Source organism: Cupressus sempervirens, chromosome 8, assembly GCF_028749045.1.
Source record: "Cupressus sempervirens isolate cs-2001-9-10 chromosome 8, ASM2874904v1, whole genome shotgun sequence".
Taxonomy (NCBI): domain Eukaryota; kingdom Viridiplantae; phylum Streptophyta; class Pinopsida; order Cupressales; family Cupressaceae; genus Cupressus; species Cupressus sempervirens.
Window position 1 is genome coordinate 156,574,742 of NC_143125.1, and position 21,591 is coordinate 156,596,332.

Below are 21,591 nucleotides of genomic sequence, written 5' to 3' on the forward strand. Positions count from 1 at the left end.
TATTGCTCAAGTTTTCGCGTGACACATCATTTTTTCGTGCGACTTGGAGAAAGATTTCACATGACCCTATGCAAGATTTTGTGCAAAAATCTGCAACAACAAGTTCAATTTCAACATTTTTATAGCATTCTGTTCGTTCAATTTTGCTAACGTGTTTTTCTTGGAATCTGTGTTGTTATGTTTCTCTAATTTTCTATAGCTTAACTATTGTCTGTAGGACATTTCAATGAAGATTCCTTATAAAACCCACTCAAACAAAAACTAACCCTTATTTGCAGGACGATTGCCAAAGATACAGTTGACGAAGACCATTCTTAAAAAAAACCCACAAAACAACATGTCTTCTTTATTGCTTTCAAAACATAGATTAATTAGGGCTTGTGAACTTCTTAGGGTGCAACATAGAAGAATAGGGGATTACTCTCTTAACCAATTGTAGGTCATGACCATGGGTGAATCAAAAACCTAGACACTTCTGAAAGATGACATTCTAAGGGAGGCAAGCAACTTAGTGGTTCTTTGGTGCTCATTCTTTTCTATGATGAGATGATGATTTCCTTTTTAAGGGAATCAAAATCTTTAGGAAGAATGAGTCTAGATTGATTAAGCTAAGTGGGTAATTAATCTATTCTGTATGTTTGGGCAAGGAAATAAGGTAGAGGATTATGCTCTTTCCCCTTGAGGGAAATCAGAAACTCAGACCCTTAAATTCAAACCACCAGTCTGTGTCAATCCTTTAGAGGGCCTGTCGGAGTGATCCAACCTCCAGGAATGACCCAAGTGAGTACACTCCTTTCGTCAAAGATTCTAACTCACTATAATCAAGATGTTTTGTAGAGCGAAAGACTCCAAAGCCAGATTAATTTATTTCCCTTGATAGCACATATCAAAGGGAAGCTTTGTCTGTGCACTAGTCAGCATCGGACCCTAGCTTGCTAAGCAAGTAGTATGCACTTTTAGATGTTGGTGTGGGCTACTAGTCTCAACTCCACTTGTGGAGCCACCGGGAATTAATATGAATGGAATCCAAGTAAAAACCTTGTAGTTAGAAGCCACTTGGTTCACCTCTGAAAGGAGGTATAATCTTTGTGCAAGGAGGGGGAAGAATCTCTCCTATAGAACTCACCATAGGCATGCTACTGGATGTTGGAAGGTGGTATACATGCTTGTCCCCTACCACAAGGGTGCTCATTCAATGTATACTATTGAGTCCTTTGAATATACCAAAAACATGCGCACCCTCTAGGGGGTGATACTGCTATGTGAGCTACACACATGTGCATAAGATGTGGGATAAAGGTTTGGCTTCTCTACCATTTTCTATTTCTAGGGATAAAGCGTGTTTGTTATCAAGTCTTCAACATGTCCAAACTTCCTCAAACAAACTAAGAGTCAAGACTCCCTTGTCCCTCTGAGTTGCTTTGTTCTCAGTTGGATTGTATTCGACTACTGCTAGTTTCCCACTATCTTGTTTAAACACTTTGTCTTGGTTGAAACTCAAACATCTATCCAAACAATTTTCACAGTTAACCTTGCTGTCTATTCAACAAATTAGTCCAACTAGCCTGTCAATCTATCCAAACAATCAAGAATTCTCTTTGAAATCCAATGCTATTGTTAATCTGGTCCTTATTTTTTCGCACAAACTTGTATTTTCTCATGTGAGAATTCATCTTTTTGTGCAAGCCTATTTAGGTCTTCACGTGAGATCTTGCGTATACTCACACGAGATCTTGCCAACTGTCTTTTCTATCTTGTCACTTCTTCACGTAAGTCAAAGAAAGTCTTCGCATGAATTTAAATTATTGTTCTGAGTCTTCACATGACTTGGTAAACTTTCTCGCACGGTTCATAGAGAATCTTCACGTGAGACCTTGCTATCAGATTGTTAATTCAATTGATTTGACCAATCTATGACCTACATTTAGTCTATTTCCTGCATTAAGTGGTCTCTTCCCTGCCTATACACAATCCTGAACAACATCATTTAGCTTAACTAAAGATTTGCGATTTGCATTTTAACTGGTCTTGTCCTTAGTTCTTTGGATTCTTATTCTTTAGTGCTTTTCATACTCTATGTTAGGTTAGTCATAACCTTTGGCTATTCTAGCCTTCAAATCAAACTACTCGTGCCTTAGTATACAACAATCTTGTCTTGTCTTATTGAGACTAAGTTTTAGTGTGGTCCTTTTCCAAGTTCTTTCTTTTTGTCCTTGTCTATGACTGTCACAACAAGGAGAGAAAATGTGTTTTATCCTCTTAGACTTAGACGAGGTTGTGCTAGGGGTCATAATTGGACCATAGGTCACCTACCTTTTGTTACATAGTTTGCATCTAATCTGTCTAGTGAGGCATCTTCATGATCTCCCTCACTTGTCAAGTCACCTCGAGTCCAACGAGTATTTTCCATTAACTTGCAACAAACTAGGAATCCTTTGTATCAAGAGGATACTGAGATAGGTAGAGGTCTTGTATCTCCAAACACAATGTTTGACTTCCTTTTCAAAGGACCTTTTGAAACACAACATACTAAAAATAAACACGTTCCTACAATGACTAATCATGAACATGAACATGGTAGTCACAATAGACATCAAGAACCACCTAGGAATGAAAAAGAGAGAGAAAGACCATGACATCGATGAGGAACAGGAAGAGGTAGAAATACTCCCTGAACACATAGCAAAATGTTGAAGAGACAAAAACTTTCAAAAGGTCATGGGAATCCTACTCAACAAAGAGAAATAAAAGTACTTTCTCAAACTTGCCCAAGAGGGAGCTAAGCTGCCCTCTCATTTCAATGTGGAAACCATTATCACGCCTGAAGAAGAAACTGTTTAATGCCCCACCAAGGGATCCAAAGAATTAACCTAGAATTTTTCACTAAGTTTGGTAGCATTTTTTTTTTCATGAAAGTAAATACCACATATAACTTATGCACAATAACGAAAGCAATAGTAATGTCCATCTGAAAATAAACATAACATATATAATCAGATTACATTCTTTAAGATCCCTTTACGTTGGATTACATCTAGAAAACATTTAACATATATGAATCCATCTAGTACAACAACCACATGAAATAATAATGAGAAGTCCAATGTTTATACATTACATTTCAAATACTCAATCATCTACTGTACATGTCATAGGGTATGACAAGCTCAAAAGAATATACAGACATAAAATAAGGTACATCATCCTATTCTAATCCATGATACAACAAAGATAATCACATGATACACATGATACATCATCATAGAAGAAAAATACATCCATCATAAAGATCAAACATAATAAACTAAGTGAACGGTTCCTCCCAACCATTAATAGCATCATTAGACCATCGTGGATCCTAGCCATCCCTCCGTGCGTAACATTCCAAATCACCGAAGAGATCATCGGTATTAATATAGTAGGAATGTCACTCCTAACATATACAACATCATATGTAGAAAGTAATCTATCATGCAAATAAAAGCATAAGATATCATCATCTAACATATGCTAATCATCAATGAAAATGATACATATCCACCATCATGAAGGACGCATCAGCCACGATGTCTCAATGAATCTCAAAATGATAAGAGTGGAAAATACACTACCACCCAACTGTGTGGTACCTAAGTGGTCCACTCCCACCATGCTGAGGAGATAATCTCAAGTCCCAAATGAGCTACATAGCACAAATCTCTATAAGTCTAGGAATCCTAAAAGTATACTAACTCAAAGGTTCCAAACACAAAATTTGACATCTAATCCCAGAGGTACACAATGACATGTAGGAACCTACTATGCAAGCGAGAAAGTGTCATCGCAATTATCACGTACAAGTTACCCTGGTAGTTAGCTAAACTCCATGGGTCCATACTGATTTCATGTGGCCACTAGTATCCTCTCATACTGATGAGGCATACTACAGAAGTGCAAGGTCGCAACCATGCATCTCACTACTCCCATCTTAGCCTGTACAAGCACTCAAGGCATGGGTGAGAACAAAACTCTTATCTTTTTAGGTTCATTTAGTTAGTATTAGGTGTGAATGTTATCACTTATTAATCCAACTTACAATGAGTTACCCTGGCAGCCTCTTAGGGCCCCGACCCCCATTGCAAGCCACTTCCCATCACTACATGCAGATATCCTACCCTAATGCTCATGGAATCATAAATCTCAAAATTATAAAAGATAATCCATAATAAAATCATCAATTGTGCATAAAAGCATCAAATCTCCATGAGCAAACATCCATAGAAAATCATGATCACAATAGCTCTCTATTGGCAACTAAGGTATCATTGATAATCAAAGTATCCAGTGGTTCTCAATAACCAAAATATATCTCAATCAAACTGATTGAAGAATCCAAAAATGGTTGAGTCAAACATGTCACATCATGACATTATCAAGAATAAATCCACATCACAGTCCCATCATGGCGACTAAAAAATAACCAAGGATAACTGATCGATGACCAAAAATAATGGTTAAGTCAAGTGTCTCATACATAAGAATCTCAACTATAACAATCAGTAATCACATTCAATACATAGAGCATTCCATCATATAACCATGGTTGGGTTTATAAAGATCAAGATTAACATCATCATGACATCACAATCACATAACTCCCAAGCCTTTGGTAGATGTCCTATAACTGGTCAACACTAGTCAACCCAAAACCCAAAACAATAGCATAAAGAATACACAATGCAAACACATGTTTTTGTTTTGCTAAATTTACAATTTGAATTTACATGCAAAAAGTCTCGATTTACGTTTCCAAGTTTAGAGAAAGAATTTGAAGGAACACTTATACGTTTTGAATGAATACAAATCCATTCTTTAATTATAATTTTAATCCAAACGTTCCCCACCAATCTAACAATCAATATTTAATTTACTTAATAAAACAATTAATTTAAAACATGAGCCTTTGATATAATTCAATTATCAATTTTACAATTATAAAAAAAATAATCATATTTACATATTATATACATACTTATATATATATATTTATATTAAAATATATACATATAAATACATATATAAATATATAAATAATTTTACCATTAAACAAAATTGAATTAACAAATTCGATCAATGCCAAAATTTTTAATAACAATTAAAATCGAATATGGCAAATGTTTTTTAAAGCACATATTTATATATATCATATCTGCCGGTACGTAGGACCCTGCGGTGGTACTGCGTACCACTACTGTCGTAGTACCTGCGACGGTGGTACACTGTGATCGTAGTGGGGGCACGGGTCTCGTCCCCCCCCGAATCAATGTATAAAATGTTTATATTATTTTTAAAATCACTAACGTGATTTCCATTTGCGATTTGGTTTAAAATGTTTATTAAAACGTTTTCGCCCACGGGTATGTTATCCATTTTTTAACAAATATATATTATATATACATATATATGTATATATATAAAGGTATATATATATATATATGTATGTATATATATACAAATATATGCAAAATTAAAAATATCACAGTATATGAGCATATATATATATATATATATATATATATATATATATATATATAAAATTGTATATTTATATATATATGTAAATATAAGAAAATTGACAATATATCAATACAAACTTCAATTTTCAGAATTCCTCCATGAACTTTTTGATCTCCCAAAATTTCCAATAATTAATCTAATGGGTTTGACTATGAATCTCAACCCTAGCTCCGTGTTCTTTTTAGATCTATGCATATAAAATTTTCAAATAAATTAATCTACCCATATTGAGAATGCACAATAAATTATGAAATTCCTCAGAAGTCATATGGAAGACACGAAGAAGATAGGGAATGCATGATGCAGAAATAGCATAAGTAAAATCACAAGAATCTACCCAGATTCTAATGCTAAATCGCTCTTCCTCAGAAACTCCGCAGAGCAAGCTCCTCCCTTCTTTAGAGTTCTTGAGTCCTCCAATGCTCCAAATTTGCACTCTAATCGCTATGTCTAAGCCTCTATGAATTCCTGAATATAAAGAGCTTTCAGGAAACATCTAGAATGCTTCTAGAAACAGCTGGAAGGTGTCACCAACTAAGCATGGGTCTTTTCCAACCTTCAAGATGAGCCATAGGGTTGTAGACACCATGTGCTCAATTGATGCACTAACCCTCGTGTTGTTGACACTTGAGAAATAGAAAAGTGAGTTAACTCTCATGCAAGCTTATAACTCCAATACACTTTTTATATAATTTCTATTTAAATATTTATAACTTTCATTTTAATTTTTATAACTTTTATTATTATTTATTTATTACTTTATTATTATTTTATAATTATTATTAATTTTAATTTCTAATTTTCTTTTATTTAATTCCTTTTTCCTCAATTAATTCTCATTTAATTAATTATAAACAAAATATCAAATATCATGATATTTTATATTAATTTTTCTCAAATAATTAATTTATTAATTAAATCTATTTATTAAGACTTAATTAATAGAAAATTCACCATAGACCTCCAAGATAAAATATGGAAACCCATCATAAAGCAAATCACTCAAAATCAATCTAAAGGTTAAAAATCACGAATCATGTCATCCGACACATTCGGTGGGTAAAATATCCAGATACTTGTCCTTCCTCACTAGGACAATTGGCTTAAAGGTTTGGGATTTGGACTTGAGAATTTATCTCCCTTCTCTTATCATTGAGATAGTATAATAGGGTATGCTCATCTTGGCAATTCAGGGAAGTCGATACTCGGTACCTACAACCTACAGAAAAACCATGCATGTACATACAATGTATATAATGCTAAGCTAAACAGACAATGGCAAGAAGTGGTGCATCGTGTAGATCCCGACTAAGCAGGTGACTACGACTCCCTTCCTTAACCACATCAGAAACACCATACAATAAGAAAACACACACACCATACACATGCAAGTATGGGGTAAGTATCCATAATAAAACACATGAGATAATAAACCATCCAACTAATCATCAATAATAACTGAAAAAAAATATAATGATCATCATGTATGCATGAAATGTAAAGTCTAAATGATCTCATCACATAACCACTGAATCCATAACATAATGTCTGATAGTGTCAAAACAATACCACTAATCCATCAACATAAAATTAGTCCATCATAGTCTGATAATAATAGCAACAATATGTCCAAAAAAGATGTGAACGAGGGTAGGCACTACAAACTGAGACTTCCAAACTCCAAAACAATTGAAAATTATGTAAGACCAACTAGCTTAGATGATGCATGAGAAAGAGAAACCCATGAAAACGTACACATTAGATACTCTTTGTCGATTTCTATTTGACAAGAGCGTAAACATGCCTCCTTTCCCATGAGGTGTAGAGCTACTTAATTATGACAAGTAATTTGGCACCACTGATCCCCAAGATCACTTGTGAGAGTTTGGCACCTTGTCTATGGAGTTTATACATGATCATACATACCTCATGCATTTATTCCCTAGGAGCCTAGGTGGTTAGGCTTTGGAGTGGTTCTCGCAATTACCTCCCGATATTAAGATGTTCAATGAAATTGCCAACTTATTTGTCTAGCAGTATTCTCATAACATTCAACACCCTGTCAGCATTCGAGATCTATGCAACCTTAAGAAAAAAGTTGAAGAACCTTTTCTCACATTCCTCCAACGGTGGAGACAACTTTACATGATATGATGGATGGATCTAGACTAATTGTAGTATTGAATGCTTAAATAAAATTGAATTAGCAGAAGTCTTTATACATTTAACATAAATGAAATTAAGCATCACAAACTCAAAAGCTTGAGGTGAAATAAATAGAATTGAGAGAGAGAAGAAGATAGAAAGTGCAAACAAAGTTTGATTTTGGAGTTCGCCACAAACGTGACTACATCTCCGGGTCAGCTCCAATAGAGTACGACTGATCCGATTAATCTCCAGAAATTAATTACAAATATGCACTAAAGAAGACCATTTCTTCTAGCACTTCGATAGCATAACAATACTCTAAAGTACGAAAATGGCTCCAAAAAATCTCCTAGAAAAATCTCCCTATTCCTTCTAAAAAAAATTCACCGAGAGCAATTTCTCTCAAGTCTCCCTTGTTTCCCGTTGCCTCCAAATGACATCCTACCCCCCTTTTTATACAAAATAATTGGCTTAAATTGTCTCAAAACCAATTAAGGGTATAAAACAAAACATCCCCTTCGAATAACCCCCTTTGCCATTTTTACATTTTGGCATTTATATAATTTTATGGGTTAATGTTGTTAAAAATAACAAATAAATCTATTTTAAGGGGGCTTCGCTATTTGATATAGGTTAAATAACACATTTTCCATGCATTTAGCAAGCTACATCAGTGGTGTATTGGCACATAGTTATTTTAGGGGCGGCCAGGTCGAGGGTTCAACTCCCACCTATGCATCTTTTCAAATGGCTTTGGCGGCATTCATAGTTTAAATAGAAAATCTGTTACAAAATTGCTAAATGCTCCACGTGGTCTAGTGGCAAGGAGGGAAAGTAGGGAATGAGAGGTTGAGGGTTCAATCCTCAACAAATTTTTAAACCACCAAATTCGAGCTTGAGGTGCCATGTGGCACTATTTTATTTGCTCATATTTTTGACATGTGTCATCACTTGAGCTGTTGATATCATGATGATGTCATCACTATTACATTTTGCCTCCAAAATTCAAACGGCCATAACTTTCACATATGAAGTCTGTGTTTGACGAAACGAATGCCGTTGAAAAGCTCTCATCGAGATCTTCATTTTGAAATCCATTGTTGACCACTTTTGAGATGGTTTGATTTCACCCTTTATCTAGCCCTCTGGTCTACCTGTTGACCAAAACTTTGATCGAGCAAACTTGCACAAACGGACTCCTTTTTGCTCCGTTCAAGTTGCGTTGGAATCAAGATGTTGAGATCTTTTTGATGGTGCAAAAATTTGGAGATTTGAAGACACTTCAATTTTCATTGAAATTATCCATCGGATTAGGCCTCCCCATTGAAGACCTTTTGGACCTCCAAAAGTGACATTTACTCTAACATAAAGTGAGGACTTGGCCTCCCCACTTGTCCTATATCATCTGTACATCTGAATACCTAGCTCACAAGCACAATGAAGATTGCAACAACATTGTTGATTATAAACATTATTCTATCACTTCCATAAGCATCTACATCAATTTTTGTAGCCACTAACCAACAAACATTGACTAGCATCAAGCTAAACAATAATACAGAAATGAAAGAGAATAAATCAACAACATATCGATTCTTCACAACAGGAACATTTTTACCCAAGGAACCATCAATGCTTTCAATCATCATTCCCTCATGTTGTACTATGGGTGCATCCTGCAACATCTGACCCTGGTTAGCTACTCCAAGTTCAAGTGTAGACCCACTTGTACTGACATACATAAGAGTTAACTCTTCACTTGCATTAATTACCCTCTTTAACTGCTCTATGTTTGCAAAAGAATGATCAGTCTTAATCCTGTGAGAATGCACAATATACTGAATGCCATTTTTAAACAAGTGATAATGATTCTTCTCCCTGTAGAAAATTGCTTTTCTATCATAAAGATAAGGACTACCAAGCACTATACCACAGATATCTAGTGGAACCACATCAAATTGTACTTCATCCACAAACTTACTAGTGATTGCAAATCTTAAGGTGCATTGTCTTGTTACTTGCAACTTATCATTTTCACAAATCCAACCTAGTGGATAAGGTTTCTTATGTAATGTAGTTTTCAATCCCAAGTTTCTCACAATACTCTCAGAAATCAAGTTCACTTGAGAACCACTATCTATGAGTGCATCAATTTTAGTGTTCTTAGCAACAACCCTTATATGAAAAAGCTCATTCCTTTTCTTATCTTCAAACAAATCATTTGCTGTAGAAGTAGAAGCACAACTAGCAACATAAACACTAGAAATAGGAGCTTTACCTTTCAAACCCATAGCTGTTATCTTAGTCTCATCATCTGAATCTGAACCAAGATCCAAAACAACATTTGCTACTTTCTCCTTACCTTTCTATTTCTAATCAAATTTCTGAGCCCACTTAGGCTTCAATTCAAGATGCAACTTCCAATAATGTTCTTCATCATGACCCTTCTTGTCACAATGAGTGCAAGAAATTTTCTCATCCTTCTTGACTGTAGCTGCCTTCTTTCCTTTCTCTGTCTCTGCATTCTTAAAATATTTCTTTACATCATTATCAAAGTTATCAATAAAAGATCCCTTACCCCTTGACTCTAAGTGTGTAGCTTGAATTGACACTTCATCCAAATTACAAGGGTTCAATACCAAAATAGAATGTCTAAGGTAGGAATGAAGACCTCCTATGTACTTCAACAAAGTATCTTGGGTGTACAAAGGAACACTCAAAGCAATAGCCCTTTTTCTAAATTCATGGGTGTACTCTTGGACAGTTTGGCCTTTCCCTTGCCTAAACATTTTCCAGTCCATCATTAACTATTGCGTATGTCCTAGGGGATAAAACTGCTTCTTAAGAGCACTAACAAACTCTGCCCAAGTTAAACTGACTCTACCATGTTGTGAAACTTATACCTTAGTCTTACTCTCCCACTAGGTTAAAGCTGTACCTCCTAACCGAAGAGTAGCTAATTGAATCCTATCAACATCATCTAATAGGTTCTGGACTCTACAGTAGACTTCTACTTGTTGAATCCAATCATCCAATTTTTTAGCATCAAGTTCACCACAATACTTAGCCAAGTCAAATTTTACATCCAGTTTGATCTTAGGTTTATACCCACTCTTGAAAGGATTAAAAGAAGTAGAATGAGGAGAAGATGGAGAAGAAGGAGAAGAGGCAGGAGAAGAAGAAGAGGGTAGATCTCGTTGCTTATCACCATCTCCATGATGTTTCCCTTTCTTGTCTTCACAATCTCCTTGCTTCAATGAACCTCCTTCACGTTCCTTCTGTTCTTGTCTCTCTTGAAAAACAATATCCACCTTAGCCTTCATCTCAAGGAATGCTCTTCGAAATTCTTGCTCATTGATCTCATCAAGAACCTCCATTCTAGAAATAGACATCTTTGGAAATATTCTTCGCTTCTTGATCTCAAGATTAAATTCTTCAAACTTGCCTTCACCCTTTTGAATCTTGGATCTTGTTAGCATTCAAGAAAACAACTGCAATAATAGTCAACTGAGCTCTAATACCACTTGATCTGATGGACAGATCTAGACTAATTTCAGTATTGAATGCTTAAATAAAATTGAATTAGCGGAAGTCTTTATAAATTTAACATAAATGAAATTAAGCATCACAAACTCAAAAGCTTGAGGTGAAATAAACAGAATTGAGAGAGAGAAGAAGATAGAAAGTGGAAACAAATTTTGATTTCAGAGTTCGCCACAAATGTGACTACGTCTCCAGGTCGGCTCCAATAGAGTACGACCAATCTGATTAATCTCCAGAAATCAATTACAAATATGCACCAAAGAAGACCATTTCTTCTAGCACTTCAATAGCATAACAATACTCTGAAGTACGAAAATGGCTCCAAAAAATCTCCTAGAAAAATCTCCATATTCCTTTTTAAAAAACTTCACCAAGAGAAATTTCTCTCAAGTCTCCCTTGTTTCCCGTTGCCTCCAAATGACATCCTACCCCCCTTTTTATACAAAATAATTGGCTTAAATTGGCTCAAAACCAATTAAGGGTATAAAACAAAACAACCCCTTCGAATAACCCGCTTTGTCATCTTTACATTTTGGCATTTATATAATTTTAGGGGTTAATGTTGTTAAAAATAACAAATAAATCTATTTTAAAGGGGCTCTGCTGTTTGATATAGGTTAAATAACACATCTGCCATGCATTTAACAAGCCACATCAGTGGTGTATTGGCACATGGCTATTTTAGGGGCGGCTAGGTCGAGGGTTCAACTCCCACCTATGCATCTTTTCAAACGGCTTTGGCGGCATTCATAGCTTAAATAGAAAATCTGTTACAAAGTTACTAAATGCTCCATGTAGTCTAGTGGCAAGGAGAGAAAGTAGGGAATGAGAGGTTGAGGGTTCAAACCTCCTCAACGTTTTTTTAAACCACCAAATTTGAGCTTGAGGTGCCATGTGGCACTATTTTATTTGCTCATATTTTTGACATGTGTCATCACTTGAGCTGCTGATATCATGATGATGTCATCACTATTACATTTTGCCTCCAAAATTCAAATGGCCATAACTTTCACATATGAAGTCCGTTTTTGACGAAACGAACGCCGTTGGAAAGCTCTCATCGAGCTCTTCATTTTGAAATCCATTGTTGACCACTTTTGAGATGGTTTGATTTTGCCCTTTATTTAGCCCTCTGGTCTACCTGTTGACCAAAACTTTGACCGAGCATAACTTGCACAAATAGACTCCTTTTTGCTCCGTTCAAGTTGCATTGGAATCAAGATGTTGAGATCTTTTTGATGGTGCAAAAATTTGGAGATTTGAAGACACTTCAATTTTCATTGAAATTATCCACTGGATCATTACACTAAGTATTCACACAAAAGTTTGAAAATGGAAAAGCTTTACATCTTCACTGATAATCTTCTACCTGATTTCAGATATAGAGTCCAACTTCAAGGTCCACATACCTTTGAAGACATGATTACACAAGCTATCTACATCGAGGAATTTATGGTCAAGAAAGGTGAATTCACTCTTTAGAAGGACATAGAACAAGGTTCCACTTCCAATAGGGATAAAACCAAACATGTCAACAAGAATCGAGAAATCATACATGATGGAGTTGTTGACAATGTCACCCCCAAACCTACTAAGGCAACATTTAATCTCACAAATGGCCTCAAAGTAGCCAAAAATGTTGAGAAACCTCCTCCTAACACCAAGACATCTAGGAAAAAACCAAGAAACTCATGGGCCACACTCCCTAAGCGAGAATATACACCCTTGAGTGAACCTTTGGATGTGGTTTGCAAAACATTGCTACAACACAAGCTTATTTCACCAATGAACAATCCTCGTCCCTATGATCCACAACCCTGTCCACCATGGTGGAATGAAACCTTATTCTGTGAGTATCACCAAAATAAGGGACACAAAACTAGCAACTGCATAAACTTGCGCCATGAAGTCCAGGACATGATTGATGCTGGTGAACTTGTGATAGATGGACATAACAAAAACTTGGATCACAAGGCATTCAAAGAGCCTTTCCCAGCCTATGAAAAAGGAGAGACTTCAAAACCACAACCCAATAACAAGGTCAACTATACATATTCCAATGATGACAACGTGATCAACATGGTTGAACCTGTGGATTTTGAATACTGCCACATCATTACCATTAAGGGAAAACAAGATAATGACAAACCCAAGACACCATTTGCACTAATGCTAATGCTATAACACACCCTCAGAACACTTTGCTAATGCTATTACTCATTCTCATGCCAAGTTGGTGCTCAAAGGCCCTGAGCCTTCTACTTTTGATCTCGAACACCACAAAGACAAAGCCCTTACTAGTCCATCTGGAAAAGATGCAAAACCCACATCGAACTCAACAACAACCAGTTATAGTGTTCTAGATCAACTGAAATGAATTAATGCTCAAATTTCCATCTTTGAGCTACTTAAAATCTTGCCTGCTCATAGGTAGATTCTGGACAAAGCCCTCACTGAGGCAAAATTTCCTTAAGATCTTGATCTTGAGCAATTTCAATCCATAGTAGGTCACCTGACCTCACCTTATCTTATGACCTTCTCTAAGGAGGATGATAACTTGCTGAGTCACCCACACAATCAACCTCTGCACATTGAGGTTATGATCCATCAGACATGTGTTCCTCAGGTACTCATCGATAATGGTGTTGGCCTAAATATTGTCTCTACTGCTCTACTTAGACAATTGAATTATTCTTAGGACTTTATTGATCATCAACATAAGATCACCATCAAAGTGTATGACGAAGTGGAACAAAAGTCTCTAGGTCTTGTGGTCTTACCCATTTGGTCCTATAGAAAGGAATGTCATCTGTTAGGTGCTTGACATTCCCTTGGCTTACAACATTCTGTTAGGATGGCCATGGATACATGAGATGCGTGTTGTTCCATCCACATCACCAATGCATCAAGTTCTCATTTCATGGCTTTGAAAGGGGACACAACCCAACAACAGAATAGACACAATAGAAAGGGGAATTATATTAACTGAGAAAAATATGCCAGTACAAATAGTGCAGAGAAAATAAACTTCAAAACATGCCCTGCGGGCTTACAATAGCATAAATCTGGAGAATATTTCTCCTTTTAGCACCTCCTCCCAAGCTCCAATCCCCACTGCCTTTTACAATGCCAAAAATCTCCTTAAATAGACCCCGGAGGGTTAAGGACTAGGAGTACATTCTAGAAAGTGCTAGTAGGCATCCACCGACAAAATGGAAGGTTCCAGAAGCTGCGTTAGAAGTCGGTGCAAATCTGGAAGAATCCAGAAACGGTAGCCGAACTTCCGGGAGGCATAACTTTTGAACTGTAGCTCCGATTGACGAACCGTTTACATTTTCAGAAAGCTCTCGAAGCGTTCTATAGCTCTATGGACGAGCTTTGCTTGTCCCCCATTTTTTGGCCCTTTTCGAGGTCATTTAATGCCCCAAACCTAACTTTGAAGCATTCTTAGGGGGTCTCCAAAACTCAAAAAACTACAATAACTTTCAAACCGTGGGGCCTTTTGACCTGATTCTTTTTCTGGAATGCTCTAAATCTCAATTACATTCATCTGGCCAAGTCACACCTTCTAGGTCACCAAAATGATTGTCAAATTGCATGCTCCTATTTTTTTGAGATTTTCAAATGCACTGATAGTTGAACTATGAGAGTTGGAACCTTTATTTGAGCCAAATGGGTATCCAAAAATGTAAAGACATAAAACATAAACTAAGTCTAAGTACATTTTTTTGGGTGACACAGGATTGCCCTTATACCTCTGGATGCTCCTGCATCATACACCCAGGGTAGATTGAAAAGTGACCCTGTCACTTTATGGATGGTAGAGGAAATCCCAAATGGGAAACCTCAGTTGCTGAAATCCAAGTTGAGTCCTCGATCGGCCGTCCTTTCCATTTTACCAAATACTCTTCATACTGCCTATTTCTGGTACTCCTACCCACACGTTGATCTAGAATGTCTTCTATCTCCTCCTTCTTAGAAGCAGGAATTGGACATGGCTCTAAAACCAGCTCCTCATCAGCACCATCATCATGATACTCTGTCAAATTTGCAATGTTGAAAATGGGAGAAATGTGAATATCATCTGGCAGCTCCACCTCATATGCATTTCCTAAGTTATGTTTCTTCAAAATTTTTCAGGGGCCAAATTTCTTCATTTTCAGCTTGTTGTAAGTACCAACTGGAAATCTTTCTTTTCGCAAGTGCACCATGACTAGATCCCCTACTTGAAATTCCTTATGTCTTCTCCTTGCATCAGCCCTAGCTTTATACTCTTGATTCATCTTGATAATGTGTGCTTGAACCTCCTCATGTAGATGCTTGATGTGTTCAGCAAATTCCTCAGCTTCAGCACTTGTTCTCTCCCCTTGTTCTATCTTCCTCAATTCTGGTGCAGTCCTTGGGCTATTTCCATATACAATTTGAAATGGTGATTTTCCAATACTCCTATTTACAGAGTTATTATAAGCAAACTCTGCCTGTGGTAGAATCAAATCCCATCCCTTGGGCTTATCTCCAACTAAACATCTCAGCAAATTTCCCAGACTTCTATTTACCACTTCTGTTTGGCCATCAGTCTGTGGGTGATGCGTGGAACTAAATTTCAAGTCTGTTCTCAACTTCTTCCACAATGTCCTCCAGAAATACCCCACAAATTTAGTATCTCGGTCAGAAACTATACTCCTTGGAAGACCATGTAGTCTTACCACCTCTTTGAAAAACAAGTCTGCAATATGGACAGCATCATGAGTTTTGTGGCATGGAATGAAATGTGCCATTTTGGAGAACCTATCAACCACCACGAATACTGAGTCATTACCCCTTTGTGTCCTTGGCAATCCAAGAACAAAATCCATACTTATGTCCTCCCAAGGCCTTGATGGAACAGGCAATGGCTGATATAGGCCAGTATTTTGACTAAAACCCTTGGCAACTTGACAAACCTGGCAACTCTGTACAAACTTCTTCACATCCTGTGTAATTTGAGGCCAAAAATAATGTTCTCTAAGAATGGCAATGGTCTTATCCTGACCAAAATGTCCTGCCATCCCTCCACTGTGTTTCTCCTTAATCAAATTTTCCCTCATGGAAGTCCTTGGAATGCACAATTGACTACCTTTGAACAACATGCCATCTTGAATCAAATTGTCTAACCACTTGGTTCTATCTACAGCAACAGGTTCTTTACAAGCTTTCCATGCTTCAGCAAAATCAGGATCCTCGAGGTACAAATTCTTGAGTTCATCAAACCCAACTACTTCAACCTGCATTGTTGTAAGCAACAACTGTCTCCTACTTAATGCATCTGCAACCCTGTTAGATTTTCCACTTCTATGCTTCAACACAAATGTATAACTCTGCAAGAATTCTACCCACTTCATATGCCTCTGATTCAATTTACCTTGGCTATTTAGGTACTGTAATGCCTGATGATCAGTATACAAAACAAATTCCTTTGGCAATAAATAATGCCTCCATTTCTTTAAGGCCTGAACTATCACATAGAACTCTTGATCATAAACAGAATACTTCTTCTTTGCATCATTCAAATTTTCACTAAAATATGCAATAGGCTTACCTTCTTGGCTTAATACAGCCCCAATAGCGCTACCACTAGCATCACAGTCCACCTGGAATACTTTTCTGAAATCTGGAAGTGCCAACACAGGCTATTCAGTCACCTTCTTCTTTAGCAATTCAAAACTTCTCGCAGCTACTGCAATCCATTTGAACTCTTTTCTATCCCCTCTTATTGTATCAGTTAGAGGTGCACATATGCCACTGAAATTCTTAATAAACTTCCTATAAAAACTAACCAGACCATGAAATGATCTTACCTCAGTAGCAGACCTTGGAGTAGGCCATTCCAAGATGGCTTTTACCTTCTCTGGATCCATTTTGAGACCTTCAGGTGATATAACAAATCCCAAATACACTAACTCCCTTTTTGCAAAGACACACTTCTTTAGATTAATTAACAGTTTCTCTTCCTTTAGCCTTTCAAGGACACTACGAATATGTAGTAAATGTTCTTCCAAAGTCTTGCTGAAAAGTAAAATATCATCCAAATAGACAATAGCAAATTTTCCCAAGAACTTCTTAAGTACCTCATTCATGAGCCGCATGAAGGTGCTTGGGGCGTTCGTCAATCCAAAGGGCATGACTAACCACTCATAAAGACCCTCCTTGGTCTTGAAGGCTGTTTTCCACTCATCTCCTTCTCAAATCTGTATCTGATGATAGCCACTCTTCAGATCTATCTTTGTGAAGTACTGAGCTCCGCTCAAGCAGTCCATAAGATCATCCATCCTTGGTAAAGAAAACTGGTACTTGATGGTTATCCTATTGATAGCTCGAGAATCTGTACACATCCTCCACTCTCCATCCTTCTTTGGTGCAAGTACTGCAGGTACTGCACATGGACTCAGGCTCTCTCGAATCAAGCCCTTCCTCAACAACTCCTGAACTTGTCTATTTAGCTCCTCTGTTTCAGTAGGAGTCATCCTGTGAGCAGCCTTGTTAGGCAAACTAGCTCCTGGAATCAGATCTATCTGATGACTGATTTGCCTTACTGGTGGCAATCCATCTGGAACATTATCAGAGATAATATCTCCAAATTCTCCTAGTAAATTTGAAACTTCAAATGGTATTTCACTACTACCTTCTTTATCTTTCCTAGGAATCAAAGCATAGCACATACGCTGATGTTTCATGCCATCTAAAAACTTCCTTCCATCAACAAGACAAATTCTAGCACTGCTACATACCTTTTCACCTTCCTTTTTCATGGGCTTCAATTTGTGGCGAACTCCATCCTTTGTCAGAGAGTATGTGTTTGCATGTCTATCAAACTACCATGGTCTACCCAACAATAGATGGCAAACATCCATCGAAATAACATCACAAAGAACTTCATCATGGTAACTCCCAATTTTGAATTTTACTAAACATTGTTCACTTACCAGGACCTTATGATCATCTTTTACCCAAGAAATCCGATAGGGCTGGGGATGTTTCTCCCTCTTGAGCTTCAGCTTAGAGACCATCTCTTCTGATACCAGGTTATCAGTGCTACCACCATCAATGATCACATCACAACATTTATCCTCACACTTGCATCTGGTACGGAACAAACTCCTCTGTTGCCCTGGTTCATTCTCACCACTTAGTAGGACTCTTTCATTTACCAAGGCCTCTCCTCTTTCTGCATCCTCTGAATGTGATGATTTTTCATCCTCATCCACATGAGCAACCCTAGCTTGGCCCTCAGCTCTCCTATCTGTCCTTCCTTGTCATTGAGGGCATTCAAAGGAACGATGACCTTCTTCATTGCAATGGAAACAGGTACCACGGAAGCCTCCTCTTCCTTGCCCATGTCCTCTACCTCTTCCTCTTTGATTTTCAAAATCTTGATCACGGGAGCGATTGAAACCCTCATTCCTCTGGTTCCTGCTAGTACCTTCATCTTCATTTTTCTTTTGAGTTTCATTGCGGCCTCCAGATGATCTACCGCTTCCCCTTCCTCCTTGACCGTGCCCTCTTTGTCTTCCTTCAAACCTTTTACTCAGCTTCTCTTCAACTCGTAGGGCAAACTGGTATGCTTCTTCAACGCTGGTCATTCTTACTAGACTTAATTCCTCCTGGATGCTAGGTCGTAACCCACTGATATAATGAGCAACCTTCTCCTTATTTGCTTCTGCATGCCCCGCTCTAATCAGGAGTCGGTAAAACTCCTCTGTATATTCTTGGACTGATCTTCCTGCTTGCTTTAACCCATGGATCTTCTTAAACAGATCAAGCTCGTAGTCCATAGGAATGAACTGCTTCTTCAATTTGTCCACCATGCGATCCCATCTTGTGATCTTCTCCTTTCCTCTTCTAAGTCTTTCTAGTTGAATCTCTTGCCACCAGATTTTGGCATGGCCTTTTAGTTTGGCCTTCGCAAACTTAACCCTATTTGGGTCCCTTATATCCTCATACTCAAAGTATTCATCCAGTTCATTGATCCAATCGATCAACTCATCTGGTTTCAAATTTCCCGAAAATATACCCACTTCAATTGTAGGTCTTTTCCCAAACCTAGAAATGGCCCTAAAAAGCATTTCCTCTACAGGATTTAGAACTTCCCCATCAACTTCCATTACTTCCTCTTCATTGTCATCCTCACTATTGTCATCTGTGGCAATATTTGCTCCTCTACGAAGCTCCTCTTGCAATGATTGTACCTGTCTCTGGAGGGCTCTAACCTCCTCAGGATCAATAGCTCTGGCCCTTCCGCCACACTCTCTTCATGGAGGCATCTTCTAACTCGAACCCACAACCACAGAGTCCTGGTGCAAACTGCCTCACAGTCGGCGCTCTGTCTACACACTCAGGAAAACCTGCTCTGATACCACTTGATGGGGACACAACCCAAGAACAGAATAGACACAATAGAAAGAGGAATTATATTAACTGAGAGAAATATGCCAGTACAAATAGTGCAGAGAAAATAAACTTCAAAACATGCCCTGTGGGCTTACAATAGCATAAATCTGGAGAATATTTCTCCTTTTAGCACCTCCTCCCAAGCTCCAATCCCCACTGCCTTTTACAATGCCAGAAATCTCCTTAAATAGACCCCGGAGGGTTAAGGACTAGGAGTACATTCTAGAAAGTGCTAGTAGGCATCCACCGACAAAATGGAAGGTTCCAGAAGCTGCGTTAGAAGTCGGTGCAAATCTAGAAGAATCCAGAAATGGTAGCCGAACTTTCGGGAGGCATAACTTTTGAATCGTAGCTCCGATTGACGAACCGTTTACATTTTTGGAAAGCGCGCTCTATAGCCCTATGGACAAGCTTTTCTCGTCCCCCATTTTTTGGCCCTTTTCGAGGTCATTTAATGCCCCAAACCTGACTTTGAAGCATTCTTAGGGGGTCTCCAAAACCCGAAAAACTGCAATAACTTTCAAACCGTGGGGCCTTTTGACTTGATTCTTTTTCTGGAATGCTCTAAATCTCAATTACATTCATCTGGCCAAGTCGCACCTTCTAGGTCACCAAAATGATGGTCAAATTGCATGCTCCTATTTTTTTGAGATTTTCAAATGCACTGATAGTTGAACTATGAGAGTTGGAACCTTTATTTGAGCCAAATGGGTATCCAAAAATGTAAAGACATAAAACAGAAACTAAGTCTAAGTACATTTTTTTGGGTGACATAGGATTGCCCTTATACCTCTGGATGCTCCTGCATCAAAGGTTCCTTTCCATTTGGGACCTAATAAATTCATACCAGAACCTGAGAGTTCATCTGGAAATGAGTGACAAGCTAAGTCTGATACTCAAGAGGAATAATCTAATGTTGAGGATTCCTATCCTCATCCTATTCCTCATGATCTCACTAAATTATTTATCAAGCCAGATGACTTTGTGCCATGTGTAACCACTATGGATGATACTAGTGATTCTTCTAAGGACATTACTGAGCAACTTAAATATCATTCAAAAAAGGGAGAGTCTAGTTAGTCATTACGTATTGAGTATCTGTGTAAGAACCTAGATGATGAAGGCGAGTATGTCCCTATCGCTGTTGGGGAGTTCTATAGTCTCTCACCATGTAGAACTGATTCTAAGGAATATGAGTTTGACTCTCTTTTAGAAGTGACTATTGATAAAGACATTGACCAAGCTAAAACCAAATCAAAGAGGCTGAAACATCTAGGGTTAGGCTGAATGGGTCTGATCCAACTAGTGTCCTAGAGTTATCAATTGCTGATGTTCATACTCAGAGGTGTTTGAACACATCTATGGACAAAGTTGCCATAGGTCTCAAATTGCTGGTCCAAGCACTTAATGACTATACTATGAATGCAATTGAACTAGCCACCACTCTCTCGCTCACACATCCCAAACTTATAGACTGGAACCCTAATGCATCTAGCGAAGTCCCCATGTTCCAGAATGACTATGGTCTCACCTACTACCTAAATGTTATCAAACCTGTAATCTCTTCCACCAATGAGCAAAGTGTCAACATGACTGAGGCTAACATCAAATATGTCAGTCATACAATTAAAAAGAAAAAATACAAAAGGTCTGATGGTGAAAACCACATTGTGGCAATGTCAAAACCCAAAAATGTAAAAATGAAAGACGTATCCAAGGGTGAAAACCTTTTTGAGGCACTTGTGGATGAGATATTTGATGCACTTCCAAGTCACTTTCAGGAGAGATGATCAGTGTTGATAGAGCCAACACAACCAAATAATTTGGGCACAGAAGAACATCCTCATATGATACATCTGGCACAGTCACTATCACCTGAAGAAAAGGAAGAATTCATTTCCTTTTTCAAAGAAAAGA